Here is a 7,466-nt window from a genome sequence, read left to right as displayed (position 1 = left end):
GTTTCTTAATTCTTTGACATAGAAATCCTGGACATTTTTTTTCTTTTTTCTCCATAAAGGGAATAAACATTTAGAGAAAATGTTGACAAGGTCATAACAAGAAGAAATTTTAACAACAAAATGTTTTCAATGCTCCATGTTTTCTATAGAGAGAATTGTTACCAGTGATAGGTATAACTCTATTAGCAAGATAAAAATTCATATTGATCAAACAATTTTAATTTTTTTAACTAACATGATTATCAAAAACTCTGTTTACCACATAAACAGAACATTTTGTGTCCAGGGTTGAGCACATCTTCCTTTTCAAACTGACTGACTACCTGCTATAATATAATTATCAAAATGCTGCCTGTTGTACCATTCCACTTCATTGGCCAAGTTGCCTTATTTTTTTAAGTAAGATTCATTACTCTGATAAAATGCATTTGAATGTATACAAGTGCCATTGCAGGAAGAGAGATCTTACTTTACATAGATATGACTTGTCTTTTTTAATCCCATTTTGATATATTCAGCTAACTCATGAACTGATACCCTCAGTGAAAGTAAATTTCATTAAAGTCCTCTTGGTTTCCTGCCCACCTCTCCACTATGAATGCTATTTTTGTTATTTCTGCCTGTGCCACTTTATTTTCTCTTACCTTTCCCCCCTTGGTTTTATGTAAATAGTGCTTGGATAATAGAGTGAAATGGTTTCCATGGTGCTGAACAAATATAGGTCACATTGTTTGGAACTCCTCTGCACCTGATCAGTAAAGGTGAAAATGTATATGATTTTTAATTATGCTATTTTATAAACCTAAAAGTAAAAAATAAGTTTAGTGTTTTATAGCAGCTTTTTTGTGGACTAGACATGTTTGTTGTTAATTATGAACTCTGCAAAAATTACGCTCCTCTATTCTAATGTTATATTTTTCATTGTATTTCATACTTTTTGAAATGTCATTATTATGCATTGTACCATCTGATTAAAGAGTCTGCTGGAAAAAATATTACCACACTGAATATCTGTCATTGACACCTGCCAATATGTACTGTGTTTATCTATACAGAAATCAAGTTAAGAACTTGCAGTCAACAGAACTTTTTTTGGAAGGGATAAATAGAGCCTAAATGTCCTGTTCTCATGCACTGTCCTTCCAGGTCACTATGGTATATAGATGACCTGAAAAGACCAAAGATATGGGATGGAAAGCTGTAGTGACAATCATGTTCTAAGCCAAACAGAGGCATAAAGTGTATAGATTATGCCACAGTGTTTGTTAAACTCTGTCCCTCTGGAACTGTGCTGAGCTGCAGACAGCTTACTGAATCTGGATTGCCATTGCCTGACACTGTTCAGATTTTCCTGATGTGACACATTTTTCCCAAAGAGATTGCTTGGATTCAGACTGTCATGGAAGCAGATTCATATCTTGGGGAGGAGGGCAAAGGCTCTGTGTCTGCTTTGGCTGAATATTGACCACAGAAACATTATGGTGGAGTCCTGGTACTACCTGTGAATTGGACCCTTGTAGTTTGTGAAATCAAACCATAGAGTGAAAAATATCAGGCTTGTGCACTTTTTGCTTCTTTATAATAATTTATATAGATAATATATAATCAAAGAAGTCCTGAAAGTTTTGAAGTTCTTGTTCTTTATTTTTGCTTGTTCTTTTTTTTTTAACATTAGAAATTCAGACCTGGTTTATGACGACTGGTTAACTAGTGTAAAGATGACATAGAAAGAGCTAAGCAAAGGAAAGTTAAGCAATTGAAGGAAAAAGGGATTTTTAGTCACTGTTTAAAACAGTTTGTTGGGGTTCCCCCAAGACTGCTTCCACTTGGTTCCCCAAGAACTCAGTTTGACTCCAGTCTTGTAACTCAAGTTCCTTTATTTGGTATACATTAAAATTATGCTGAATTAATCAGGCTCAAGCGTAGGAGGTGAGGTAGGGCATACCACACATCCAAAGTTACAAAACAAACCTCCTCCTTTACATACGTTTACACATGACTTTGCATTTGCTATACATTGCATCACACGTTTTGGGATTGGCTTGGTCACATTGTAGGAACCAATCCCTATACAGCATGCAATGTTCATGCATGACTTACTCTTTACCTCATTTTAGATTCCAGGCTTATTTTAACCATTTGTAAATGGTTCTCTGGGTGTTCCCCCTTATCGTAGTTCTAGTATAGACATTCTGTTTACAGCCTGTTGATCCATTTACCTCCCTAATCCTGTCTCCCAAGAAATGAGGGCTTCCCCTTGTACAATTACTTATGTCAAGCCAGGCCTACATTCCACTGCTTTTGTTTTTCATTTTTATATTAGCATTTGTTTTATTTGCATTATATCCCCATTTTTCTGTGCTTTGTTTAAGTTTGCTACCCAGGAACACATTCTCATGACCACAGTAGTTGTAATGATTTGAACTACGATTAATATTAGGCTCAAAGTACGAACCTGGGAGTACAAGTTCACCTTCTATGGTATAGCCCACCAGGGTGTAATCTCATATTATAAGCTTGCTCTGACTTTAAAGCATCCTTTTGTAATTTTAACTTTGCTTTCATTTTAATTACATTAGAAAAAACTGGGACAAAATATAAAAATCTTTGTTTATTATGTGAACCAGAACACAGGCCAATTAAAATAACATGCATGGGTCCATACCAGAAGTGGTCCTTTTCAGTCACCACACAATATTTGTTATCACCAACATAGGCAGTTTTTACCTCACTAATGTCCCAGCGTCTCAGCCATGTGCAATTTTGACACCGTTCCCAGAGAGTGAACCCACATGCCAGCAACTCTGTCTTAAGACATAACATCTGCACGTGTACATGTCCCCCAGGTGCAAACAGCAGTAAAAGTCTGGGGCTTTCCCGATCTTGCATTGTCTTGGAATAATATTTGAGGAGGGGAAACAAACTTCTTCAATGCCGTATGGGTTGCAATGACTTCACATTTAATTTCATGGCACTGGACCCTTGTTAATTTTCTTACCCAGCCCCAACTGGTGTCACCTCTCTTGTATTAACTTTTCTGTTATAAAAAGAGGGCAAGTTTTCTTGCTGTATATTGCTTAAGACTGCTCTTACTTTGCATAACGTGTCTCCCACATACTACACATGATATTATTTTTAAAACACACTGACTTAATACCATACTTTTTGAAAAGCGATTACAACGTCATATATACTATATACAGTTAAGAGCACTTTAATGAGTGTTTTTTATTTTGCCTATTTAACGGATGCAGTACTTTTGTTGCTATTTTCTGTTGAAATACTTGGTTATGTTTTGAAAGCATATGTTTTGCTTTGTTAACTCAGGGGTGGCCAACCTGACCCTGAGAAGGAGCCAGAATTTACTAATGTACATTGCCAAAGAGCCACAGTAATATGTCAGCAGCCCCCTTTCAGCTCCCAGCGCCTGCCCCCCCACCAGCAACCCCGCCGATCAGCGCCTCCCCCTTCCTCCCCGCACCTCCTGATCAGCTGTTTCGTGGCGTGCAGGAGGCTCTGGGAGAGAAGAGCGAGGGCATGGCAGGCTCGGGGGGGGCGGGGGGCGGGAAGGGGTGGAGTGGGGACAGAGCCAGGTGTTGAGCAGTGAGCTGGCACACTGGAAAGTTGGCGCCTGTAGCTCCAGCCCCAGAGTCAGTGCTATACAAGGAGCTGCATATTAACTTCTGAAGAGCTGCATGTGGCTCCGGAGCCCCAGGCTGGCCACCCCTATGTTAACTAGTGACTAAAGTTAAAGTGTTAAGTTTGCAGAAAGGAAGCGTTTGTTAAAAATTCCCATCCTCATCCTTAGATCTCACACCTAAATGTTCCTGAGACGACCTAGAAGTTCTTCAGCCTAACCGAGAAAGGTCAGACGAGCTATTCCTGATATTTCTGTGGTAAAAACAAGCACAAAATAAATCTTAAAAAAAGCTTTCAGGTGTTTTTCTATATCATACAGAGGAAAAAGGCTGTAAAAACAAATATTTACAGATAATTTTTAAGGTGAGGACAGGATGTCAGATTCCTTCAAATGAGCAGTTAGACCTTTGGTTCAGAAGTCGTCTTGGTGTTGACTATCTTGCTATCTATTACCCTGTCTCAAATTTGATTTTTGACCAAGGGTAAGGAAAAGGTGGTGGCATAGCAAATTTGGAGTGATATAGAATCTTCAGATATTCCTGAACCTTGTAAACCTTGTATTAGGCCTGGGTAGAGTACCGATATTACACTGGTTGAGTTTGCTGATGGTCTACTAGCAATGGGCCAGATTAAGATGTCCATGCTTAACCACCCTGGTTTAACCAGGAGATCTTCAATGATCTAAAACTCAAAAAAGAGTCCTACAGAAAAATGGAAATTCAGTCAAATTATGAAGGATGAATATAAAGAAATAACACAAGAATGTAGGGACTAAATTAGAAAAGCCAAGGCACAAAATGAGATCAAACTTGCTAAGGACATAAAAGGAAACAAGAAAACATTCTACAAATGCATTAGAAGCAAGAGGAAGACCAAGGACAGAGTAGCCCGTTAATGAGTGGGGAAAGACAATAACAGAAAATGTGGAAATGGAAGAGGTGCTTAATAACTTCTTTGTTTCGGTTTTCACCAAGAAGGTTTGTGGCGATTGGATGTCTAACATAATGAATGCCAGTGAAAATGAGGTTAGCTCAGAGTCTAAAATAGGGGAAAAAACAAGACAAAAATTACTTAGACAAGTTAGATGTCTTCAAATCACCAGGGCCTGATGAAATGCATCCTAGAATACTCAAGGAGCTAACTGAGGAGATTTCTGAGCCATTAGCTATTATCACTGAAAAGTCATGGAAGATGGGAGACATTCCAGAAGACTGGAAAAGGGCAAATATAATGCCCATCTATAAAAAGGGAAATAAGGATAACCCCTGGGGAATTACAGACCAGTCAGCTTAACTTCTGTACCCGGAAAGATAATGGAGCAAATAATTAAGCAATCAATTTGCAAACACCTAGAAGATAATAAGATAAATAACAGTCAGCATGGATTTGTCAAGAACAAATCGTGTCAAACCAACCTGTTAGGTTTCTTTGACAGGGTAAAAAGCCTTGTGGATGGGGGGAAGCAGTAGATGTGGTATATCTTGACTTTAGTAAGGCTTTTGATACTGTCTCGCATGAACTTCTCAGAAACAAACTAGGGAAATACAACCTAGATGGAACTACTATAAGATGGGTGCATAACTGGTTGGAAAATTGTTCCCAGAGAATAGTTATCAGTGGTTCACAGTCATGCTGGAAGGGCATAACGAGTGGGGTCCTGCAGGGATCGATTCTGAGGCTGGTTCTGTTCAATATCTTCATCAATGATTTAGATAATGGCATAGAGAGTATACTTATAAAGTTTGCGGATGATACCAAACAGGGAGGGGTTGCAAGTGCTTTGGAAGACAGGATTAAAATTCAAAATGATCTGGACAAACTGGAGAAATGATCTGAAGTAAATAGGATGAAATTCAATAAGGACAAATGCAAAATACTTCACTTAGGAAGGAACAATCAGTTGCACACGTACAAAATGGGAAATGACTGCCTAGGAAGGAGTACTGCGGAAAGGGGACTGGGGATCATAGTGGATCACAAACTAAATATGAGTCAGCAGTGTAACACTGTTGCAAAAAAGAGCAAACATAATTCTGGGATGTATTAGCAGGAGTACTGTAAACAAGACATGAGAAGTAATTCTTCCACTCTACTTCACGCTGATTAGGCCTCAACTGGAGTATTGTGTCCGGTTCTGGGCGCCACATTTCAGGAGAGAGAGAAATTTGTAGAAAGTCCAAAGAAGAGCAACAAAAATGATTAAAGGTCTAGAAAACATGACCTGTGAGGGAAGATTGAAAAAATTGGGTTTGTTTAGTCTGGAGAAGAGAAGACTGAGAGGGGACATAACTGTTTTCAATTACATAAAAGGTTGTTACAAGGAGGAGGGAGAAAAATTGTTGTTCTTAACCTCTGAGGATAGGAGAAGAAGCAATGGGCTTAAATTGCAGCAAGGGCGATTTAGGTTGGACATTAGGAAAAACTTCCTAACTCAGAGTGGTTAAGCACGGGAATAAATTGCCCAGGAAAGTTGTGGAATCTCCATCATTGGGGATTTTTAAAAGCAAGTTGGACAAACAGCTGTCCGGGATGGTCTAGATAATACTTAGTCCTGCCTTGAGTGCAGGGAACTGGACTAGTTGACCTCTCGAGGTCCCTTCCAGTTCTATGATTCTATACAGCTACCATTGACCACAAGGTTTGTTAGTCTGTGGAGCTTGGAAGACTGGATGGGATTGCTTTTGGATGGCAACTTTCAGAGAAATCTCCAAGGATGATGGTGGCAGTAGCTCATCAATACCAAGGGCGTTTTGGTTCAGGGTTCCACAGAGTTTTGTTCTGTAGTAGGTAGGTAAGTAAGGCTGCTATGGATTCCATTTTGAATTGTGGCATCACTATGTAGATGGAAGACAGCTTTCAGGTCAGGCAGCCAAGGGAGCCAGCTAGCCTGGGAAGACGGGGTCCTGGGGCAATCTGCATGGCAGAGCTGCTTGAAATTGGCATTCTTGACTATGTCCCAGGGACCAAATTTTGTTTTGGAAATTCTGTGTGTTGGTGTTTCTGAAATGATTTTTTTTTCAGGATTTCTGGTCCTCAAGAAACTTTGAAAAATTTGGTTTTGTTCCAATGCATAATGAAATCAAATTTAAAAATGCCAAAATTTCTCATGAACTAAAAATATTGAATTTTAGCCCATCGTAGGTATGAAGCTCTAACTCAGGTTCTTCACTGGTCTGGATGCTCTTTACACGCATGCTTAGCACAATACTGTATAATAATTTCTTTCAGATGTGTACCTTGCCACAAACCTCCATGCCTTTGTCACCTCCAGACTGGTTTATTATAATGTGCTGTACATGGGGCTATGCCAGAAAACCACTCAAATGTCATTTGGTGCAGAATGTGGCAATCTGATTATTTAGTGCTGCAGGCTGAAGAGAGCATACTATACCAGTCTTCCAGAGACCCTACTAGTTCCTTATTCACTACCAGGAGCAATTCAAGGTGTTGATTAGAGTTGGATGATCTACTTGAAGTGAACCATTTATTTGACCAATATATCTTCCTCTTCTATTCATGGATTAGCCCCAGATAAACTTTTGTTTCTATTAATTTATTATTAATCATTTATTATTTATTCTGAATTATTCAATGAATGGCTTATGTGGTTTATAACATATTTCAGCCTAAGTATTGCTTGTGAAACATTTATCATGACTATTGGCCTGAAAATTTGTTATGCTGTGTGATTTGTCATGTAAATCATATGGTACTGTTTCTTGTCCCTGACTAGCTGACTTTCAAACACACAAAAAGCTTTAAAATGGGCTTTCTCCGTAGCTGAGGGTACTCACCTAGCATTCCCTAGATATAAATGTCTGGGGTCT

This window comes from Chrysemys picta, chromosome 11 (assembly GCF_011386835.1).
Source record: "Chrysemys picta bellii isolate R12L10 chromosome 11, ASM1138683v2, whole genome shotgun sequence".
In the NCBI taxonomy this organism is placed as follows: Eukaryota; Metazoa; Chordata; order Testudines; family Emydidae; genus Chrysemys; species Chrysemys picta.
Note: the sequence above shows the minus strand (reverse complement) of the source record.